The 24,487-nt window shown below is 40.3% G+C and overlaps 1 pseudogene; it reads left to right on the top strand.

The window, feature by feature from the left end:
- LOC149237056 (elongation factor 1-gamma pseudogene) overlaps positions 1–23,098 on the top strand; it is a 51,332-nt pseudogene extending 28,234 nt beyond the window's left edge.
- The last annotated feature ends 1,389 nt before the right edge of the window (positions 23,099–24,487 follow it).

The following is a 24,487-nucleotide window of genomic DNA, read 5'->3' as shown; positions in this document are numbered from 1 at the left end:
TGCTAACATGTTCCAAATAGTGCCAAGGCATGCTAGGTGCTAAGACATGCTAGGATGTGTAGGGTGCCAAAGTATGCCAATATGTGTCAAGGAGTTTCAAGGAAGCAAAAGGAATAACCAAGCTAAAATGTAAGGAAATGAACACATAAGAGGGTTAATAAGTCGGGACTTTATCTTTTTGAAAAGGGGAATTCTTGGGACACTAATAATATGTTCCAATACATGCCAAGTGCCAGTGTGTTCCAAGTGCTAATGTTTGTCAATGTAGTATTATGCTAAGGTGTTCCAGGGCATGCTAGGGACTACAGGGCATGCCAACACATGATAGGGGAGTGCTATGCTATGCTAGGGCATGCCAACATGTGCTTGGGAATCCTACTCATGGCAAGATGTTCTAGGTACAAAGATGTTCCAAGACATGCGAGGTGGCAAGGAATGTTAGTGTACGGTTCCAACGCATGTTAAGGTGTGTCATGAGTGTTGAGGAGTGCTAGGTCTCTCTCATTAATAAAATTGATAGAGATTCATTATGTATTAAATAATATAGTTCCTACACACACTAGTGGAAATTTATTTAAAGGAAATTTGCTAGATAAAAAACCTAATAGAGATGAATCATGTGTAAACTCATAGGAAAACTATATTATTATGACTTCAGGGAAATGATATACACTAATTACTTCTTTAAAAATTGACTGACTATAACCACTATGACCTTTGACACATAATGAAAAAGACTCCACAACAATGGTCTTAAATCGTTATCTTTTGACAAAAAATATAGTAACAAGTACATAGCATCATCGAAAAATCATTGGAATGATCAATGATGATGAACATTTTTTTACCGTCACCAAAAGTAACCAAAAAGAGCATTGGTGAAGGTCAATAAAATATCGTCACTAGAAGGGTCACCAAAGAGAGAATTAGTGATGGGCCTTTAATGACACTCACCAAAAGTGTCAACAAAGAGATAATTAGTGATGGGCCTTTAACGACCCTCACCAAAAGTGTCATTGAAAATGGCTTCGGTGACAAACCTTAAAGGAACATCACTATATACACTTACAACAACATTTTTTAAAGACCGTCACCATATGCGACATTGGTGGCAGACCTTAAAGGTTCATCACAAGCATGAAGTGTCATAAAAAACTCATTGGAATGATCAATGAGGACGAACATTTTTTGACCGTCACCAAAAGTAACAAAAAGGAACACTAGTGAGGGTCAATAAAAGATCATCACTAGAAGTGTCACCAAAGAGAGAATCAGTGATGGGCCTTTAACGACCCTCACCAAAAGTGTCACCAAAGAGAGAATTAGTGACGGGCCTTTAACGAGCCTCACCAAAACTGTCATTGAAAATGGCTTTGGTGACAAACGTTAAAGGACCATCACTATATACACTTACAATAACACTTTTTTAAAGACCATCACCATATGTGACATTGGTGACGAACCTTAAAAGTTTGTCACAGGCATGACCCTCACCAATGACATTTTTTCTTGCATTGTAGTATAGGACATAACATCACAACCCTCTCATAGAGGATGCTACAAAGAATTGTTACAAGTGAAACCATCCTAGGGCTTTGGGTTGAAGCCCCAATAGAGCAGAGGGCAAACCTTAACAAGAAATGCTCAAACAATCATCAAAAATCATTATTCTACTAAATCGTGAAGGAGTGTCCTTACCTGGATGTCTTTCATTTGGGTAGATCCCACAGGGTGAAAACCCTCAACTTCTCCCGATGTTCTTGAAAACTGAAAATTATTCAAATGGAACATACATGACAGTAGAAACATAAAGCATATACATGATGTTAACTTTAAATTATATAAATGAATGACTAATTATACATCAATATAAGATTCATAAATGAATTACAACATAATTTTGATGCATAAACTCATTTCATATCAGAAACAGAAAAAACATTACTTTTATTGAAGTAAGATATAAATAAGGTGGAGAAATATGACCTGAGTCCTTCTCTGGCTCCAAGCAAAACCTTCCTCCGGATCTGTCCTTTCAAGGCCTTCAACAATCTTCCTCCATCACCAATACAAGGATATCTCAAGCAAGATGGGGGATATCTATAATCAAGGAAACAAGGGTTTCCTGAAGCTTTGGGGAGTGCAGGAGGCACATGGATTCTTTAGACTTGATCAGGGATAATCTCACTATAGTATTAATATCTCATCCTTTCTCCTTTAAGGCCTTCCCATGGAGGTTTATTTATACCTCTCCAAATTAGTTTTTTTAGTTGGGAAACAGTTGGGCCACATGCAATAGGAGGTGAGTAACAGATAAAACTCATGAACTCTGCACGAAATTAAGGAAATTCATTTTTTTAAGTGTTTTAACATATGTATGCAGGTTGGATATATGTTGACCAATGTGTACACACTTTTATCACAGAGCAAAGTAGTGTATAGGGAATAAAACACTATGTTTTAGATTTTGGACTAGGAAGGAAGGGTTTCCTTAGGCCATAATCAGAGCATCAGATCTAGCAAGAGTGGTAAATGGTGCTATAACAAGAATGTTGGCATAACAATAACTCTTAGACTGCCCCGTACACACCTACATGAGTTGTGATATCATACCCCTATAGATAAAGCCAACCTAGTCAAAGAAGTGACCCTCCTAAGTACTCTAGAGGACTCTAATCAGTGGCCCAAAAACTTGGTGAGGGGAGGGTTACCCAGGGAAGCGCACAATCATCACTAAAGAAGCTCGCTCGGGTAAATCCAAAATTCTCTCAATCTAGACGCATCCTCAATCAATAGTATTGGGCCCACAGTGGACCCTCGCCCATGTGCATTGGTAGTACCTCTCCATGAGGTACTAGTCCTGTAACAAAATACACATCCATTGTGGCAGTGAATGCCAAGTCTCAACGCCAGATCATCAACACCTCTCGATCTGGCTCCCATCTACGTATCAAAAAATGTAGGAACTCTTCCTACAACCTGAGAAAGGGGTTCTTAATGAACTTAAACAACCACCATCTAGTTAGCATCGTTCTCGCCAATAATCACTATCTAGATAGGCTCCCAGTCATGCTCTCTCCATGTCATCCCCATCCCACAAAAAAGAATGCACAAAAACAAAAAATAGCCTCATAGGTTTAAAAATTATCTTTTGGTAAGCCCGCACGTATGTTTTTATAACAAGCACGTGGTCACGTGCCTAATCCTCAGAGAGATGTGTTGAGAATGCAACAAGATGATGGAGCTTAGTGGAAAGGAGTCGCCTTCACTAAGTGAGCCCGTAGGCTATTTTTGGCACAAAGTCTATTTTTAGACTATGTCTATTTTTAGACTATGTCTATTTTTAGACATATGGATCATGGTCTAAGAGTTGTAGGATGCTATTTGTGGATGATTGGTCATGTTGGTAAAAACAGATGGACTTCTATTTTTAGACATATGGGCGGAGTCTATTTTTAGACTGCCAGGCTAAAAATAGAACAATCGAATATTATTAGCTCTTAATAATATTTGGACTATAAACATTATCTTATCCTCTTGGAGCACTTCATTTCGAGCTACGGATGTGGCACATGCAGCTGTCAGAAGGAAATATGCTTTTCTTATGGGTCAGTTGAGCTATTGCATGATGGACTTCAGTTAGAACTCAAGTGGTTGAGTTTGGTGGAGTTGATTGAGGAGTTGATGGAGTTGTGTTCAGTTTGACTTGGTTAAACTAGTTGTATTTAGTTTAACTGCAAATACACTAGTGATGAGTGCCGTGAATTAATTTTTAATTAATTCACTAATTATTAACTCATAAAGCAACTAAATAATACATCAGTTAACTAAGTGCATGGACAGTTCAGCGAAGACAGGTGTTAGAGGTGGGTGAAAGAGTGAGACTGCTATCAGTTGTGACTCTAGTTGTGCATGAGATTTTCACATGCATTGATGGAGATTGCCAATGAGGATTGCGCAATACAATCCAAGGAAAATGAGCTTGGATCATTCACTATTTCCTACTTTGGATTGCGCAGTAGAGGCAGGCAGACAGCGGAGGAGATTTGAACTTGTGACTTGATTCAGATCTGAGCTAGTTTGTGTGTAGCAGGTGGAGATAGTACTGAGCACTTGTAAGGAGTATTGTACTATGTTCTCTATCATTATATATAGATAGTGTGGGGTTTTCAGCTGTATGCTTTCCCCGGGTTACATACTGTGTTAATGTGCACATGCGATTGATGTTTCATTGTTTTTTTAATTCTGCAAAATTGATTATCAACGTATAGGAGGTTATGTATTATGCATGCATTCTGAAATAGTGTATAATCAGGATAATCTCTGTGAATAAGTGTCATATTATTCAAAATTTCTACATGGTATCAGAGCAGAGTTGATCATCAGATCTATTATTCAGAAAGTGTTTACATTTTATTTATTCAGCAGAGTCTGTAATCGGGCCAGGTAGCCTCTGGATTCATCCTTCCTTTGGAAGGTGAGATATCTGGTAAAAGCCCATATAGTCAATCTCTGTACAAGAAATACTTTGTTCTCACAAATTTTAGATCAGAAGTGGTTGAGTTTTGAGCTGGAGGAATTCAAATTTGCAGCAGTGTTTTCTTGGTGTCAAAGTTGAAATGTCTTTCAACGGATTGCGATTGGAGTATGCTCTTCAAGGCAGCTCGAATTATATTGCATGGAAAGACAGGATGGAGGTGGTGTTAGATGACAATGGGCTGAAGGAGTTCATAGAGGCTGAGGTCCCAAAGCCTACTGATGCTGCCAACGTTGAGGTTTGGCAAAAGAAGACAACAAAGTGTCGAAGGATTCTGTTGGAGGACGTGAAGGATCACATTGTGTCCAACCTGCATGGAAAGGCTTCTCCATACTTGATGTGGAAAGCGTTGATAGATCTATTCCAAAGAAAGAGTGACCAGAGGAAGTTGGCGCTCAAGGATAAACTCAGAAACATTAAGTGTGAGAAAGGAGATAGTATGCCCAAGTATCTCACGAAGTTCACTCAATGCCGGGATGAGCTGGGAAGTGTGGGGGTGACTGTCGATGATGAGGACTTGGTGAGCTTGGCTCTCCTTGGTCTTCTGAAGAGTTGGCATTCCTATCAGGACTCTGTCAATGGTCGGGAGAAATTTCCAGGATGGGAGAGACTTTGGTCAAATCTTGTGCAGGAGGAGATCAGGTGGAATACCAGGGACGGATCTTCATCAAAGGCACCTGATGAAGAAAATTGCGCTTTAGCTACCAAAGCAAAGAAGGGGAAGAACAAGAAAGCTTCTCATTCCGGTGCGAAAGGCAAGAAGCAAGACATGTCCAAGGTGAAGTGCTTTCATTGTCACCAGCACAGACATTATGCCACAAATTGTCTGCAGAAGAAGAAAAATAAGAAAGCTGCTGGATCTGCAGCGGTAGAGGCCTTAGCCTCGCAGTTTGAGCTTGATTTTTCGTTGATCGCATGCTTGGTATCAAGTGTGATGGGATCGGTATGGTTCTTGGATAGTGGTGCGTCTTTTCACATGACAGGAGATCGAGATTTGTTTTCTAATCTGGATGAGAAAGATCTTGGAGTGCACATCGAGATGGGCAATGATGGTAGATACAGTGCGGCCAGTATCGGTACCATTTCCTTTGAGAGAGAGTCTAGTAAACCCTTCGCATTGAAGGAAGTGATGCATGTTCCAAGATTGAAGAAGAATCTTATCTCTGTGGCGATGTTAGATGACAAGGGATATGATGTTGTTTTCAGTGAGGGAAAGGCTTTCTTGCACAGTAAGACAACTGGAGAAACCCGGAAGATAGGGGTTTGAGTTAGGAACCTTTATCAGTTGCATGTAGATGGCTGCATAGCAATGGCATGCAAGGAAGAAGGATTGGTGAGCCAGGACGATGGCGAGCTGTGGCACAGGAGATTGGGCCACCTTCACCATGGAGCCTTGAAGATACTGCAGCAGATTACTACTGGGCTTCCTAAAGGCACTCTTGCGTAGTCAGATCAGTGCAAGGGGTGTACTTTGGGAAAATTTGTGAAAGCCACCTTTCTCGAGAAGGATAGTCGTGCCACGATGATCCTTGAGAGAATTCACACAGATGTGTGTGGACCTTTCTCAGTAGCTTTGACAGCAAAGCACAGGTACTATGTGATCTTTGTTGATGATTTCTCTCGAAAGTGCTGGATCTTCTTCATGTAGAAGAAGAGCGAGACATACTCAAAGTTCTGTGAGTTCAAAGCACTGATCGAGAAGGAATCGGGAAGAAGGTGAAGGCTCTTAGGAGCGACAATGGTGGTGAATTCATCTATGGCGAGTTCAAGGACTTCTGCAGCGCAGAAGGGATTCGAAGAGAGCTTATAGCTCCCCATAACCCACATCAGAACTAGGTTGCTGAGCGGAAGAACAGAACGATCGTGGGTGCTGCACGGGTGATGTTGCATGATCAGGGTCTACCCCTTCACTTGTGGGCGGAAGCATGCAATATTGCAGTATATGTGCAGAACCATTGTCCTCACAGGATACTTGGCATGAGTACACTCGAGGAGGCTTGTTCTGGTAAGAGGCCTGATATTTCTCATTTGAGGATTTTTGGTTCTAACGTTTACATGCATGTCATGAAGGATGCCAGGAAGAAGCTGGAGCCGACCGCAGAGGTTGGGATATTCGTGGGGTACACTGATACGCCCCATAACTATCGTGTGTATTTGCCAGATAGTCGCAAGACTATTGTGCGACGGGATATCAAATTTCAGGAGGAATAAGCCATGAAGTGTTTGCTTGAAAGGGAGCCACACTTGCATGCATATGAGGAGCTACTAGTTCCTAAGGATGAGCTTCAGGATGTGAATCAACCACAGGACGAAGTTCATGGAGTGGAAGAGACCACTCATGCAGCGCCAACCATCAGAGGGCGAAATCGCACTACAGAAGCTGAGTGACTGGATCAAGATGCAGAGAAGGTTGTAGGACCACCTACAAGCCAACGTAGACAGAGACAGTCACCTGATCAGTACACTAGATACATGGCTCTTGTGAGCAAATGTGTCGTGACTGAGCCATCCACTTTCGAGGAAGCTGTGGAGGATCCCGCATGGGTAGATGCCATGGTGGAAGAGTATGATTCGATTGTCAGAAAAAGTGCATGGGAGATTGTTCCAAGACCGGAAGGGAAATCAGTGGTGGGTTCGAGATGGATCTACAAGGTGAAGCAGGCAGCTGAAGAGAGTGTGGAGAAGTACAAGGCAAGATTTGTTGCCCGAGGCTTCTCACAGATAGAGGGGATCGATTATGAGGAGACCTTTGCACCTGTCGCAAGGTATTCTTGCATACGGACGATTCTTTCTCTCTCAGCGCAGATGGGATGGCACATTCATCAGATGGATGTGAAGACTGCGTTCCTCAATAGAGTCATTGAGGAGGAGGTGTACATAGAGCAGCCCGAAGGTTTTGAGATCTTCAGTAGCGAGTCGCATGTGTGCAGGATCAAGTGAGCATTGTATGGTTTGAAACAAGCACCACGTGCTTGGTACACATAGATAGACAACTATTTCACCGGACTTGGATTCTCCAAGAGTGAGGCGGATCCTAACCTATACCAGATTATGGTGGAGGGTGTGTTGCTTATCATTGTACTTTAAGTAGATGATTTGATTCTGATAGGTGATGAGCTGTTGATACTTTCATGCAAGGAGGATCTTTCTAGGGAGTTTGAGATGAAGGACTTGGGCCTCCTTCATTATTTCCTGGGATTGGAATTTGGCAGTGCAGTGATGGACTATTTGTTTCTCAGTGTAAGTATGCTCGGGAGATACTGGAGAAGTTCAACATGCATGGCTGCAAGCTTGTTGATACTCCTCTTCCTGGAGGTTGGAGGATGCTACTTCAGCAAAAGTAGTGGATGCCACTGTTTATTGACAGTTGGTGGGGTCGCTTATGTATCTGGTCAATACACGACCCGATATATGCTATTTTGTTAACCAGCTTTCATAAGCTATGGTTAAGCCAACCAAGCTCTTCTGGAAGGTAGGCAAGCATGTATTGCGTTATCTCAGAGGCACATCGGGATATGGATTGTGGTACAGATAGGAGGATGAGGTGAAGCTATGTGGCTTCATGGATGCAGATTGGGCATGGAGCCCAACAGACAGAAAGAACACATCTGGAGGGATTTTCAGTATAGGGTCGACAACAGTTTCTTGGTACAACAGGAAGCATAGATCTGTGGCACTCAGTTCAGTAGAGGCCGAGTATATGGAAGCAAGTTTGGTTGCATGCGAGGCTATATGGATGAGGAAGATCCTGGTCGGGTTGTTCGGGTCATACTTGGAGCCTACTATGATTTATTGTGATAACTAGAGTTGCATTAAACTCTCGGCTAATCCAGTATTTCATGATAGATCTAAGCACATTGACATCAGGTACCATGATATCAGAGATTGTGTGTAGCATAGAATCATGTTACTTTCATACATTCCAATGGAGGATCAGGATGCTGATATCTTGACGAAGGCGCTCACCAGGAGCAGATTTGAATACCACCAAGGTAGGATAGGGGTTGTAGATAATCCATATCTTGTTGAGAGGGAGTGTTGAGAATGCAACAAGATGATGGAGCTTAGTGAAAAGGAGTCGCCTTCATTAAGTGAGCCCGCAGGCTATTTTTGACGCAAAGTCTATTTTTAGACATATGGATCATTGTCTATGAGTTGCAGGATGCTATTTGTGGATGATTGGTCATGTTGGTAAAAATAGTTGGACTTCTATTTTTAGACATACAGGCAGAGTCTATTTTTAGACTGCCACGCTAAAAATAGAGCAGTTGAATATTATTAGCTCTTAATAATATTTGGACTATAAACATTATCTTATCCTCTTGGAGCACTTTAGTTCGAGCTACGGATGTGGCACATGCAGCTGTCAGAAGGAAATACACTTTCTTATGGGTCAATTGAGCTATTGCATGATGGACTTCAGTTAGAACTCAAGTGGTTGAGTTTGGTGGAGTTGATGGATTTGTGTTCAGTTTGACTTGGTTGAACTAGTTGTATTTAGTTTAACTGCAAATACACTAGTGATGAGTGATGTGAATTAATTATTAATTAATTCACTAATTATTAACTCATAAAGCAACTAAAGAATACATCAGTTAACTCAGTGCATGGACAGTTCAGTGAAGACATGTGTTAGAGGTGGGTGAAAGAGTGAGACTGCTATTAGTTGTGACTATAGTTGTGCATGAGATTTGCACATGCATTGATGGAGATTGCCAATGAGGATTGCGCAGTACAAGCCAAGGAAAACAAGCTTGGATCATTCACTATTTCTTGCTTTGGATTGCGCAGTAGAGGCAGGCAGACAACAGAGGAGATTTGAACCTGTGACTTGATTCATATCTGAGCTAGTTTGTGTGTAGCAGGTGGAGATAGTACTGAGTACTTGTGAGGAGTATTGTACTATGTGTTGTTACATGTTCTCTATCATTATAATATACAGATAGTGTGGGGTTTTTAGCTGTATGCTTTCCCTGGGTTACATACTGTGTTAATGTGCGCATGTGATTGATGTTTCATTGTTTTTTTAATTCTGCAAAATTGATGATCAACGTAGAGGAGGTTATGTATTATGCATGCATTCCGCAATAGTGTATAATCAAGATAATCTATGTGAATAAGTGTCATATTATTCAAAATTTCTACAAGATGTGTTATATCGTGTGAATTAAGCCTTTACGCGGAGTCAGTGTGTCTGTTAGACCTTAACTCACGGGGATGCGGTTCAATGACCGCGCGTTTGTTTTGTGCAAGCCACACAACTGTTTCATTAGCAATCGCGTCAGTTACGTGTATGTAATCCCAAAATTTGTGGGGTCGTCACACTGATGACACTATGACTATTTTACCCACAACAACACATTTCTGCGATTGTATTCAATGAAACCACTTGGAATGCACAACTAACTCTTAGTCACCCGCGGGTATCGCATAATTTTTTGATAGTCACCCGCACGGTCTTTTATTTTTCCCTAAAAAGAGGTCTGTACAAGCCACCCTATATGGCCTCCATACCCTGGCCTACCAAAATTACAAAGCTCAAGTTATGATCTCTTACCTATCTGTCCCCATGCACTTCCCAAGTGTACAAGCTGACCGCAACAGAAGAAAAAAGCTCCTAGCATTGCTCCAAACTCCAAGTCGACAAGTAAAATGAGATGGAATATGGCCCACCTTTCCTTATATATCACCCTCTTTATCATCGTCCAAAGCCCTGTACATGAACTCAGGACCTTCTTTCTCAAAACGGTCAGAGACATAAGGATTAGGACCCATCAATATTCATCATGGTATCCCTATTCCATTTCAACCTCAGACTCATTTTTGGGCTTGTCTCATGCTCAAAGTACCACTTCAGGTGCGCCTTCGCATGTTCTTCAATTCATCTTGAATAGAATTTCAACTTATAAATGTTTTTGTCAAGATGTATTCACTTCGATTATTGGCTGTTGAAGTTGTAGTTATACCAGTAGTTTTCCATCTAAATTAGTCCCCCGATGGTCATCAAAAATGAAGGTATCGTTCTCCACCCAACATGATAAACTTCCTACAAAGCTTTGCATATTATAACATAATTTCTATGAACTCCACCATATGGTCCATCATCTCGACCATTTTTACCACCACCTCCAATTTCACATGGTAAATGTCCATGCCGATCGATAAAACCTTCCCATTCATAGATCACCCCCTAGAGACCCCCACACACTGTTGGGATCTATAACCATCTACTCAGGCCATAAAGCCATTTCAATTGCATGTCTTGAATATTTTTCTCAATCTCCTCTTCTTTACTTATTTCTTACCAACTCTAATCTTGAGCCACCCCATTTTTTTCTTTTTTTGGATCAATTCAAATGCACCACTATAGTCCACATTTTTCCTACCATTCCTTCATACAACATAACCCATTTGTGTCACTTCATCTGTCTGATCTACCCAACACTGATACCAATCAACGACATCCCTTCCCTTAGAAAAAAGAACTTACCTCCATCATCATGTAATTCAACATTTTTCATGGGGCACCCATCTTCGTGTATGTACATCCCAAACCACCTTTACATTCTTTTGGAAAGTGTACAAATAATTTTTTGGAAAATGATTCCCACCTGTATTTCCATGTCTCATACCCAGCAGGAGTCCCTTGTCACCATTGGTTGGAGATTTTTGTTCACCACATCATTCATTAACCACTCATTATGTCAGTCATAATATCCTTATATTTACCCTAGATGTCCTACCGACTCTAGGAGAATTCCCCCAAGAAGAATTGTTTTAATTTCCTCCACTCATGTTACATATCTAACCTTGTGCAATTTTCCATGCTATTCATATTGTGAGCTTTCATTATCATGCCTTCTTGACCCACCACATTATAATCATCTTTATCCTTCATCTTGATTCCCTGAATCAACATTTCAGGCAGTTGGTGCTTCTTCCATGTTAACTTCAACACCCATCTTCCAGTATCAAAGCAGTAACTTGGGTGGCACAATGGGAATCACTATCTTCCATTGATTTCATTGGTCTCTGTGACACGGGAAAGTTCCCTCTGCGGACAGAGGCAACCCCTCTAGCCCTATAGTGGGTCTAGTCACTGCAAGACAATACCAAAGCAAATTTCCTTAGAAAGTTGGTGTTATGAAGGTCTACCTTCAATCCGTCGTTCGATGAAGTCCTCGCGTGTTTCTCCCACTCTTGTTCTTCTAGTCACTTATACTTGAAAGCAACATGTAGAGAGACACTACAAATGTAATAGAAAATGACCAAACGATCTACTTGAAGAGTCAAGGAGCCTCAAGCTATCAACATATGATACAGGAAACATGCTATTGATTTGTATTAATATAAATCAAAGTAAAACTTACAACTGAGCCTTGATGTCGTAATTCTCCACAAAGGGTCCTATGAACATGTCTACGTAAGATTTTACTTGTGAACCGTCTCCCAAGGGAACAAATGACTCTCTCATTTGTCCAAAAGGATTGATGCCAGAAAATTCTCAAGCCAACTCTACTCAAACATCTCTCAAACCAAAATACATGTGAGGCTACTTCCACACTCCAATAACACTCTCTACCTCTACTCCTCTCTTAGAAACCTGAAGCTACCAAATTACATCTAGCTATCATCCAGTTCCATCCAAGTTAGCTGATCTCATTCATGGAGGAGACATTTATAGGAGGGAGAGGTTCCATAAGAGATGGGAGGAAGAGCTTATCTCTTAGGGAGGTTGCACAAAAGGTGGAACAACTATCCTAGAGGAAAGAGGCGAGCTCAACTGAACCAACAACCAGCCCTAGGACCGCCCACAAAGAAATTTCATCTCGAAGCTTCGATGAGTTGTTAAAAAACTTGCCAAATCTAGCTCATCATGGGTGCAACATAGGGACAGAGCGAAGACTTCGCTAGGGCTAGAGTTAACTTGACCATCTTCATGGGAGAGATAACTTCTGATCTGCGAAGACCCAAAAACTTAGGTAAAAATGGGTCTACTTTAGGGATAATGAACTAAGACATTCTTCCTGAGATTACAAGGAAGGTTTTGACACATAATTGGCAACATGACATAGAATAGATGTCAGTAACATGGATAGGCAGTATCCGAGATTAGCGAATGCAGAGTTGGTGACAAATTACTATGTAACAAATGCCCCCTAAAGCATGAAGGTCGAGAGAGTGGGAGGGGTGAAATTATTTACGAATACATAACTGAAACAGAACATCTTCACGAAGAACATGCAAATGCAAGTACAACTGATATCCCAGATACATGAACACATAGTGTTATAGGAAAATTTGGGCATATCAACCCCAACTTTCGGATTAGTGATATTAGGGTCCATCAGCCCCTAATTCAGTTGTTGTCATTCCCTAATGAAGTTAACCTACATCATGCTTGCTTCCCAAGAGTTTCATGACACCATTCATCCAAAAAATGTCCCTAAAGAGACCATCGCAGGTAGCCTTCTATCTGGCTGGCAATGAATGGCAGGCACTACACTGTCAGGGTGCTATGCATAGCACCTGGCCTTTGTATCACCTGCAATGGGCAAGATCCAACGAATTTTTCAAATAAATCCTCATTGGATTCCTCATCCAATGGAAGTTTCTAGAAGCATCTAGAGGGATAGGGTACGCTTTTGGATAACGGGAAGGATGGATCATCCTCAATCCACTTATCCCTTCTCTCATGGAACCAATTTCCATTAATGGAAAAGAATTTATGAAGCATGTCCAAAAGACAATTATCCTACACCCTTCATTGACTAGATTATTGACGAATGTGCCAGATGTGAAATCTTTTCATTCATGGATGGATTTTCCGGTTACAATCAAATCAATATCCGCCCAGAGGAGCAGTCAAAAACTGCATTTATCTATCCCTGGGGCACATTCACGTATAGAAAGTTACCCTTTGGTTTAAAGAATGCAAGGGATACATTTCAGAGGGCAATAAATTATGCCTTCCATGACATTAAGAACATCGTACAACCATATCTTGATGATTTTCCTGCTCATTCACGAAAGCAGACTAATCACCCACAACATCTTAGAGCAATATTTTTACGGTGTCAACACTACAAAATAAAACTCAATCCACACAAGTGTGTGTTTTGTGTTGGCTCTGGTTGATTGCTTGGATTCATGGTCTTAAAAGACGGAATTTGACTTGATCCATCTAAGGTTCAAGCAATACTTTACATGCCTCCACCTTCGAATTTATTAGAGTTACAGAAACTTCAAGGGAAGGAAAACTTTTTGAGGAGGTTCATTCCAAACTATGCTGAGTTGGCTAAAGGTTTTACACGTCTGTTGAAGAAAGAGGTACCCTTCTATTGGGATCAGGTTGCGCAAGCTTCCTTTAATGCTCTTAAAGATTCCCTGATTAGAGCATCATTAATGTATGCCCCAAACTATCAACAAGACTATTACCTGTATCTCACCGCTGCAGATACAACCATCGGAATGGTTTTAATCCAAGAATAAGATGGAATAGAACATCCTATATATTATTTGAGTCGCAATCTCAACGATACAAAAAGAAAATATTCATATGTCGAAAAGTTAGCTTTGGCAGCCATTCAAGCTGTGCAAAGGTTTCATCACTATATTCTCCTACGTAAAACTACAATTATCTCCGATTGCAACCCTATGACATATATTCTGTCATTTCAATTGATGGGGGGTAAAAAATTGAAGTGGATAGTTATATTGCAGGAATTTGATATGGAATTCGTTAAGTCTAAGTCAAAGAAATCTCTTGTGTTTGTAAAACTACTTTGCGACCTTCCCTCATCCTGAAACGATTTAACATTAAAAGAATCAATCATGGATGAGTCTCTGTTTCTCATTTCGTCAAGTGATTCATGGTATGGAGATATACTGGTCTATCTCTAGACCCAAGCTTTCCAGCCCGATACCTCTCACTCTAAACAATGATGCATCAAATACCAAGCCATAAATTATCTGATTGTTGGTGATACGCTTTATCGTCATGGTATTGATACGGTTTTACGAAGGTGCCTCACTCATGAGGAGACCAAGAAAGCTTTGAATGATTGTCATTCAAGTGCTTGTGGTGGTCATTTGTCTGGATATGCAACAGTGCAAAAAATTCTCTGTGCTAGATACTTTTGGCCAAAAATATTCAGAGATTGCATACTTGCTGTCAGAAGTTGTCATGCATGTCAAATATTCGATCTAAAAACTTGATTACCACCTGCACCTTTGCATCCGATAGTTGCTGTTGGACCATTTGCAAAATGGGGCATTGATTTCATGACATGTAACCGCACCTCGACTGGGGGGCATGGGTATATTATAGTCGCCGTTGATTATTTTACTAAATGGGTCAAGGCGATGCCTACATTAAACAACATTAGTGAAATGGTTGCATTATTTTTCTTCAACCACATGGTTGCCAGGTTTGGTGTACCACAGGCTACAGTTATAGATCATGGATTGCATTTTTGCAATCACATGATGGTTGAGTTAGGTGCCAAATTAGGATTTTCACATGATAGTTCTACTCCATATTATCCGCAAGCTAATGGACAAGTTGAGGCTATCAACAAAGTTGTTAAGCGTATGTTACAATGAATGATTGGAGTTCAAAAAAGAAATTGACATTTAATCCTATACTCGGCTTTATGGGCATATCGAACCTTGGTGAGAAATGCTACCGGATTCACACCCTTTCAGTTGGTGTATGGTTTGGAAGCAAACTTGCTGATTCAATGTGAAATTTCGTCACTCAAACTCGCAATTGACCTGCTGCCTGACACTTCTGAGGAAGAAGCACGTTTCTTGGAATTAATCCATCTGGATGAAACCCATCGTGATGCCGTGTTGGCTAACAAAACACGCAAGAAACGGGTAAAGGCGCAATATGATCAAAATTTCAAGCCTCGAGTCTTCTCAGAAGGTGACCTCGTCTTGATGTATGATTAAGATTTAGATAAAATTGGTGCAGGAAAATTCGAACCACTTTGGATGGGCCCTTATATTGTTAAAACGTGTTTTGGTGAAAGGTGCCTACGAGTTAGTAGATTATGACGAAATTCCATTGTCTAAGCCCAGAAATGGGTTGTATTTAAAACATTACTATGCTTAATTGAGTATGGTAAAAATCATGTATATATGCTTGGATTGCATGTGTGAGTGTGTTTCTTTAAGGATTTTTATTTGGTTAAGTAATCCACTTCGCATTTATTGTAGATGTCGAACTTTTTGGAACCATGGGTTGGTTACGCTGATGGTGCTAGTCATAGTACACAAAACCTATCTTTTGCAACATGGGCCATTTTCACTCCGAGTGGTGAACTGATGAGTTTTAGAGGGATTTGTATCGGTCGGTCAAAAAACAATATCGTTGAGTATAGCACGTTGATTGAACTTCTCTCTGTTGCCATTTCACTTGGCATCCGCGGAATTATCATTAGGCTAGACTCACAACTCGTTGTGCTGCAAGTTACTGGCGTTTATACTGTCTGAAACCCAGTAATTCATCGTATGTTCCTTAGAGTTCATATTTTGGAAAGGTATTTCGAGTTTATTCAATATCAACATATTTCCAGAAGTCTAAACACAATAATCGACTCTTTAGCAAATTATGTGTTAAATAGACATTTGCAACATATGTAAAATAAATATTTTCAATTAACATCATCAATTGAATAGGGTTGCATCACTCAACCATAATAAAACCCTCACAGATAATTGTAAAAAGTTTTTATAAACAATTTGTGTCCAAGACAAAAATTGGTCATCTGACCCAAAAACTAAATGTATGTAGAAATGATCTTAGTAAGCTAGTGGTGCTTGTAATAGCAGGTAACTGTTTGTGCAATCATGCACAAAAGTTTCATCCAATGTCCCAGCACATTGATGGTGTGGCATTGAAATTTCATAGGTAACTCCTCGATCTGGATATCTGGGATACCTAAGGTTAAACCCTCTATGTGATTTTGCAATTTAGCCAGAGTCTCGATGAAATCTAAGTCTCAGAGAATTTCTCTCCCTATAGGTCTCTATGCTAGTCCAGCTATATCCCGTGGGTCTCCCATAGGTTGAACAGGTCCAATATATGTATACATAAAAAATAGATTTTTTTAGTCTTGGAGTTAATCAAAAACACAAAAAATGCAAAAACTTAAAAAAATTAAAAACACTTGGTCAAACAATTTACCAATAGCACCCCACATTGCTGCAACTGGTAGTGGTAAATCTGGATCGCCACGGAAATCCATTCCTGAATATGGATATTTTGCGAAGGTAATCTCCTGTCTATTGAACCATTCAAATAATGTAGAGGTAAATACGATCTTAGAATGGGCACCATGCCTAGCCATTAGTTCTGCCCACCTTTGCAACCATGGGTCTCTTGGTCCAGATACACCCAGTGAAATGAGTTGTGGCTGCAAGAGAGGTATTCTCTCCAAGGCAAAGGAGATCACGATTGATCCATAGCTGAAATTTATGAGCTTTTCTTCTTTCACCTTGGTCAGTTGTTCTTTCACAGATGAAAGGACAACCCCACACCAGTTAAATATTTTTGGCTCTAGACATTCTAAAGCATACTGCATGTATGACTTGGTGGCCAAATGAAGCGCGGAACTGCCAGCCAATTTGGCAATGGTAAAAAGAATCGTCCTTAGCGGTAAATCACTAACATCCTTGATAAGTATCTTCCAGTCTTTTCTAGGTTGGGAACCTGGTCTACAACACTGTCGCTCATAATCTTTCACCGGTCTACCTCCAAGGGCAAGACTTGTTAGTGAAATGGGGGCACCTCACCTCGACAGTCCAGTTAGGAAATATATCTCATCGATGGTAAAAGGGATTTCTTTGCCCTGAATGTGAAAAGTCTGATCGGTCGAATCCCATGATTGAACAAGAAATTGTAGAAGATCCATCTGCTACCGCAGGTTGGATAGCTTAAAATACTTGAGTAAACCACAGTCTTTTAAGGCCTTGACTGTTTCTGGATTACTCAAGGCTATGACATCTTACTCTTCATGGTCTCATTCTCTCCATATGATTACCATTTTAAATTCCTGACTTGGAAATAGAAAGCCTAGGGGCCTCAAAACCTAGAATGTTATTGACTAAAATAGGAGATAAATGAAATAAAAGAGAATAGAATTAGATCCTACCTGATCCAAACTACACAAGGAATGATCCCTTCAATCCTCCACAATCAACTGGTGCTCTTAGGGAAAAACTGCTCCAGAATTCAGAAGGTAAAAAAGATGGTGAAAATGAATGGTAAGAACTGGTATTTATGTTTATCTCTTGCACTTTAATCGAGTAAACATTGGTTTTATTTATTTAATCCATGAACATGTATTGTTTAATATTTTGATGGTATCTTGAGCAGGATTAACAACTGGCAAGCAGTTATGATGTGCTTACATGTAAATTGAACATCTTTGACCACAAAGAAAACTTTTATTGCTTTTTTGAGCTTTCTTAAGAACAAAAAAGGAACCCCCTTGGAGTCCTCTTTAAGCTCTTTTCAGACTCTCTAAACATGAAAAGATTGTCGAGCCCTTGCTGTTTCTATCTCATTAATGGATCAGAATCGATATCTACTCAGTATAGTTGTACCCCTTTTTCAAGATGAAATAGATTAACTACGAAAAAGGTACTCGTTCGTCAAACATGATCAATAGGTTCTCTCTTTATTGTTTTATGCCTTTTCAGGCTTGAGAGACAAATGTACGAAAAATAACTTTTCGAGTTCTCTTTTAGTCCCTTTTCAGACTCTCTAAACATGAAAAGGACTGAGTTATCTTTGTTGTTAAACTCGTTAAAAACATTTAATAGTGACAAACATGTCCATCTAGACAAGACCAAGTTTCACCTTCGCTAGACTCGTTAAAAAATCAAATAGCGATGGATTCACCCGAAGGGTGGAATTATACAACAAGCATATGTTATCCTCCTCAAGCTTAATTAAAAATAAAGAGGTATTGGTTAGAAATGACTGGGGAAAAATGGAAAAAGCTGGGAACACTTTATGGTAGTAGGTCACTCTTGAACATGACACTTTCACCTCATCACCATGACTATGTGGGTTGGGTCATTCAGCTTGATGGTTATCACATCGTTGGTCTATCATACCATCCAACACTTTGTTTTGGGTCAACACTACCAATTCACTTTAGTGTCACTGATATGTTCAAGAGAATTCATTCAGTTCAAAATCTCATCCTTTACAATACAGTAAACCTTCATTTTCATTCCTGCCATTCCTGAACCTTGTGTCGTTAGTCGATATCAAATATCCAAAAATATTTACCTTGTTTCGTGTCGTTGATGTGGGATACATCAAGGCCCACTTGCAACGAGTCGCTTCTTGTCGACATCAGCACATCATCCATGAAGATGACTTAGAAACAACACTTCAGTACCTTGAGGCTTACATACATCAATGGCAGGTTTGTCGCTTCCGGCGATAGGTTGACATAAATGGCCTTCGACTGAAAGACTTCTTATGGTGCTTGACATCAAATCATTTATTCACACCTTGCGAAATGTATTGCAGTACCTTGAGGTTCATTATCATTATCGGTGATTCCTCTCGTGTTTGTTAACGGCTTACGTCATTGGTTGGTAATTAGACGATGTCTCTCCATGTTCGACTTCGAATCATTCATTCACATGGTCAGATTTGTACTTGAGTGAAAGATTGGATGAGATTGAAGACCCCAGATCTAGTTTCATCCATCTGGGCTGCGAAATATTCAGGAGCACTATATCAAATGTACAATGGTCTTACATTCATGGTCATCCATTCATGGGTCTACATTTGTAGATGACTATATTTGTACATGTAATGAAAGTTTATAAAGCTGAGCATGGGTATCCCTTCCCTCATCTAGTTTGTGAGAAAAAATCAAAGTATCATGATATTTGTATTGTAACTGATGCAAGTCACCTTCCAATTCGAAACCTTCTCTCTAAAGTGGTAAAGCACCTCACTCGACATGGTTACTTTCAACTTCATGCTTTAGGGGGCATTTGTTATAGGAAAATTTGGGCACATCAACCCAAACTTCCGGTTCAGTGATATTAGGGTCCATCAACCCCTAATTTAGTTATTTTCATTCCCTAATGAAGTTAACCTACATCATGCTTGCTTCCCAAGAGTTTCATGACACCGTTCATCCAAAAAATATCCCTAAAGAGACCATCGCAGGTAGCCTTCTATCTGGCTGGCAATGAATGGCAGGCACTACACTATCAGGGTGCTATGCATAGCACCTAGCCTTTGTATCACCTGCGATGGGCGAGATCCAACGAATTTTTCAAATAAATCCTCATTGGATTCCTCATCCAATGGAAGTTTCTAGAAGCATCTAGAGGGATAGGGTACGCTTTTGGATGAGGGGAAGGATGGATCATCCTCAATCCACTTATCCCCTCTCTCATGGAACCAATTCCCATTAATGGAAAAGCATTTATGAAGGCCATTTAATGCCCAACTTCCTCCCTATAGCTATAAAAGGACCAGTCCTCCCAAAGCTGGTCTAGGTTGAAAGCTATTAAGTTAAGGAAATGCTGCTGGTTTGAGACTAAGTTGTGAGAGTAAAGTTATCATGTTGGATTGGTGCTTCCATGAGGAGAGAAGGAATTGAAGATGGGAGGTTGACAATGAATCAGACATGCTATATGGTTGTAATCTTCTTTCTTAATCAATAAAGAGTTCCTTGTTTTTCCCATTCATTTGTTCATATGATTGTATATTGTATTTCTGATTATATTATATGTTTAGTTAGCAAATCTACATCTATGCTTTGATGGTTTTCTGTTGTTTCTTGGTTGCAGGTACCTTTCAAGCGTGTTAAGTATGAAAGGGAGTGGCGAAAGTGATCAAAGGGAAGAGGGATCGAGCACAAGACAAAGGTTAGTACCTCCTCTCCTCCCTCTTTTATTTGTTAACTAAAGGAAAAACAATGAATTACTTCAGCTGTTGTTCTAGATCAGCTACTAGGTCTAGGGGTTAGGCGCTATTTAAGAAGCACTAAAATTTCCCAAAACACATAGTGAAAGGAATTACATGTTTATAAGGCATGGGCGCAGCCATCCAGAAGACAATCATAAATGGTCTATGGTATGGATGCAGCCATCCAATCAGAAAGACCATAAAAAAGACTCAGGTATGGTCGTAGCCATCTAATCAAAAGAGTCATGTATGAATCACTCCACGCAACCTGGACTTGTGTAATCTAAGCCCGGGGTCTTGAACCCCAACTTGACCATGGTACAGATTCTAATATGTGAATATATGTGTTGAAGTCGAGCATACTAGAAAATCACTTGATTACCAACCATTGATGTAAACTGTTAACAAGTGTGAGAGAGACCACTAGTAATGTCAATGGTTCTCAAGGTACTGCTAGTACAATCCACAAAGTGTGAAGAATGATCTGAAGTCGAACACCCATGAAATCACTCGATCGAAGACCAATGATGCAAGCTTGTCGTCGAATGCGAAGAACTTGCCATTGAGGAATGCAAGCTCTATGGTACCAGAAAGGAGTCTCTAGTTCAACTTCCCGGATAATGAGCTGAATTCGACAAGAAGTGACTGATCGAAGGAGGGCCATATTGTTTCCCACATCATCGACATGAGACAAAGGAACAAGATGAATGTGGATGAAACAGAGAATCTGAGGAAGGTGTGTAAGGCTACAAACTACAGAAGGATTAAGGTCTTGAACATATTGGCGACATGACTCTGGAATTTGGTAGCATTTTAGTACCAAGGGATCAAAGGTCATGATGATGATGAGTGTCGATGTCTAAGAGTGACAAGCTGCCATAATAACTAATACAAACAACATAATGTTTCCAAATTTTCCCCCAACGTTTCTGGCGAGTAACCCAATTCTTTTTGAAACACAAGATTGAAGGGGATAGCATATGCTTGTAATGTAAATTCATCCTTCGGACGAATCTGACCTAGTGATTTTAAGTGAGCCCTAGGAAGGAGAAGCTCGATCTCGTCATGGTGACAAGTCCAATGTCGTCATGGTTTAACGAGTTCGACATAGGTAAAACTCGGAGTCTTTTTCATGTTTAGAGAGTTTGAAAAAGACATGGAAAGAAAACTCCAAAGGTCCATTTTCGTAAATTTGTCCCTTGAACCTGAAAAGGTAGAAAACAATATCCAAAGGAACCTATTGATCATGAGAGATCAACGTATACCTTTTTCGTAAGTAATCTATACCAGCTCATAAAAGGGGTAAACTTATACTGGGTAGATGATGCTTCACAACCTTTAACGAGTTCAAAGCGACAAGAGCTCAACGATCTTTTCATGTTTCGAGAGTCAGAAAAGAGCTTAAAGGTGACTCCAAAAGGGACTTTTTCGTGTTTTTACCGAGTCCAAAAAAGTATAAAATATAACTCGCAAGTTCATCACCAGAGTCCGCGGAAACCTGTCGCTGCACAAAAACGAGTGTAAGATCTATTTTTGATATAAAAATACATGAAATATTCAAAAATAGATAAAAACCCTAATTTTACCAAAAAGGCTTATAAAAGAGTCATTAGGTAAAAATCAAATTACTTTTCACTGTTTTACCTCAGAGTGAAAAATTTACCCTTGCGCATTCAGAATTCCAACGGTCAACTGGAGGAAGATCAACACCTTGTCAGCAAATTCGTCTAGTCCAGGTAGGCACTACTCGATTTCTTGCATATTTAGATAGATTGTGATTCATTTTTGGTGGTATGAGCCATCATTTAGGAAGTTTTTAGGAGAGCATATTCGTGGCGGTTTTCGCAAGTCGCCAGCTTGGGACCGCGACGACCCAAAATCTTCCACGGGGAGAAAACAGGGTATTTGTGACTGTACACTGAAAAGTTGCGAAAGTCCGAAATTTTCTGAACGATGGATTTTGGCTCAATGCACCTGTTAGAAAAACAGGCGTGCCAAGCATCGATATTTGATATTTCTCAAAACCTAAGCAATTTCAGTGGATTTTGAGCACCAATGGAGCACTTATGATTTCCTATGTGTGCATGCAGGACAAAACCATGGTGATTGAGTGGAGGGAACGGGAGCACAGGTGTGATGATGAATTAGCCATGGGGGATCAAAACTACCTAAACGTGCTCCAGAATTGTGGGCTTCTGAAATTTTTCATGGTGCCTTGTCTGAGGGCACAACCGGACCTACTCCAATATCTAGTTGGAGCATGGGACCCGAATGAGGGTAAGTTCAACATCCGAGGGCAAGAGCTGGAGATTGAGGCCGCAGACATTTATTTCCTAACAAGGTTGTCACGGAGGGGGGAAAGGTCCCGTATGACCAAGACTCGTATCACTGGAGAAACCATGGATATGCTCATGGGAAGCTTGTGTCCAGAGGTGGAGAAATCAAATAAGGGTGGAAAAAATAAAATCGCAACAGTTAGAGACTTTTCTCTTCAAGTTCTCCTTTCTACCATCACTAGAGCAACTAGTTCACAGGCCCCACACGAGGCCACCAAAACCCAACTCCGGCTGGCAGCTGACTGTATGGATCCCACCATCTTCAACTAGGCTGAGGCCGTAGTAGATAACTTAAAACGATAATTAACACAGTGTCAGTGGGGGGATGTCAAACAGTTTGGGTATGGGTATATTATCGTATCATTCATCCTCAAGCATCTTCCTATCTTCTAGAGATAGGAAGCAATTATGGCATGGCCGACTCCGCAGGAGCCACGGATGACTCGGTGGGCGATGTTGATGCCTCGAGGAAGCGGGGTCAACATATGTCATGGAGACTCGATTTTTTCCAATAGTTGGATCGCAAACTAGTTGTCGTCGAGTATTGACCATATGCTAGGATAGATTTTAGGGGTGATCCAGATTTAGTACTCCCCCCTGGGGAACACTGGGTCAACAGAGGTAACAAATTTTGATTTTTTACATATTTTGTAATTTTTATCATTTTTCACATATATGTTCAGATCATTATGTATCAATTTTGCAGATGTTAGGCTGGAAAGGCCTGCCGGTTTGTCTCCGATTGCTTAGAGAGCTGAGTGGGAGTTCGAGATTCCTCCCCCTGGTGGAGATGTAGAGGACGAGATTGCTCATGACCTGGAGGGGTTAACAAAGGGGATCCCTGACTACGCGAGATTCGAGGATGTCCCTCGACAATACCAACGACACACAACAGGGGTCTAGGGTAGGATTCACCGACTACTTAGACATGTCATCTGAGTAGTCGTGTACTATAGAGAGAACATGCAGATTAGACTCCTAGGTTTAATTTCTACAATTTTGAAAGACATGTTGTCTTGCGACATAACCCAAACATATATTTTTTGAGCACTGCGATGTGAAACACTTGATATACATATATATACCTATGTTTTGTTTTATGAACTTACTATGTCTCATGATTTAATTTTATAAATGTCGTAAATGCCTATTTAATACATGATTTGCCAATGCATCAGTTAATGTATTTAGTCTTTTAGGAATATGTAGATATGTAATGAAAACAAAATTCCTTTCCTGTGAATGAACACGTAAATACAACCTTAAAATGTGAGGGTTTCTAACAGAATAACGCCCGTTGAGTTGAAGAACAACAAGCTATGAATCTAGATTCACGATCAATGCATGAATATTGAGGGCAACAGCCTCAATCAGTAATTCAATGACTACACTATATTCAACGATGTTTGTAGTACATCCTAGACAAACACCTTGAAGATCTACCAGCTCACCATGAGGATTGTAGATAACCCATGCTGCGGAGGAAGATTTTGAGTATTGTGATAGGCACCAATAGCGAAACCGACATAAGGTGCGACAGACATCTGCATAAGAAGCAAAGAGGACACAATAAGCAACAAACACTTACACACCAAGCCAAACATGTACAAAATTAAAAACACACTTATGTACATAGAAATGCACGAAAGACTCATGCAT

The sequence above is a fragment of the Pinus tabuliformis genome, chromosome 8, assembly GCF_031772625.1.
Source record: "Pinus tabuliformis cultivar Carrire ecotype Pingquan chromosome 8, CPIR1, whole genome shotgun sequence".
In the NCBI taxonomy this organism is placed as follows: domain Eukaryota; kingdom Viridiplantae; phylum Streptophyta; class Pinopsida; order Pinales; family Pinaceae; genus Pinus; species Pinus tabuliformis.
This window is presented reverse-complemented; position numbering and strand designations above follow the sequence as displayed.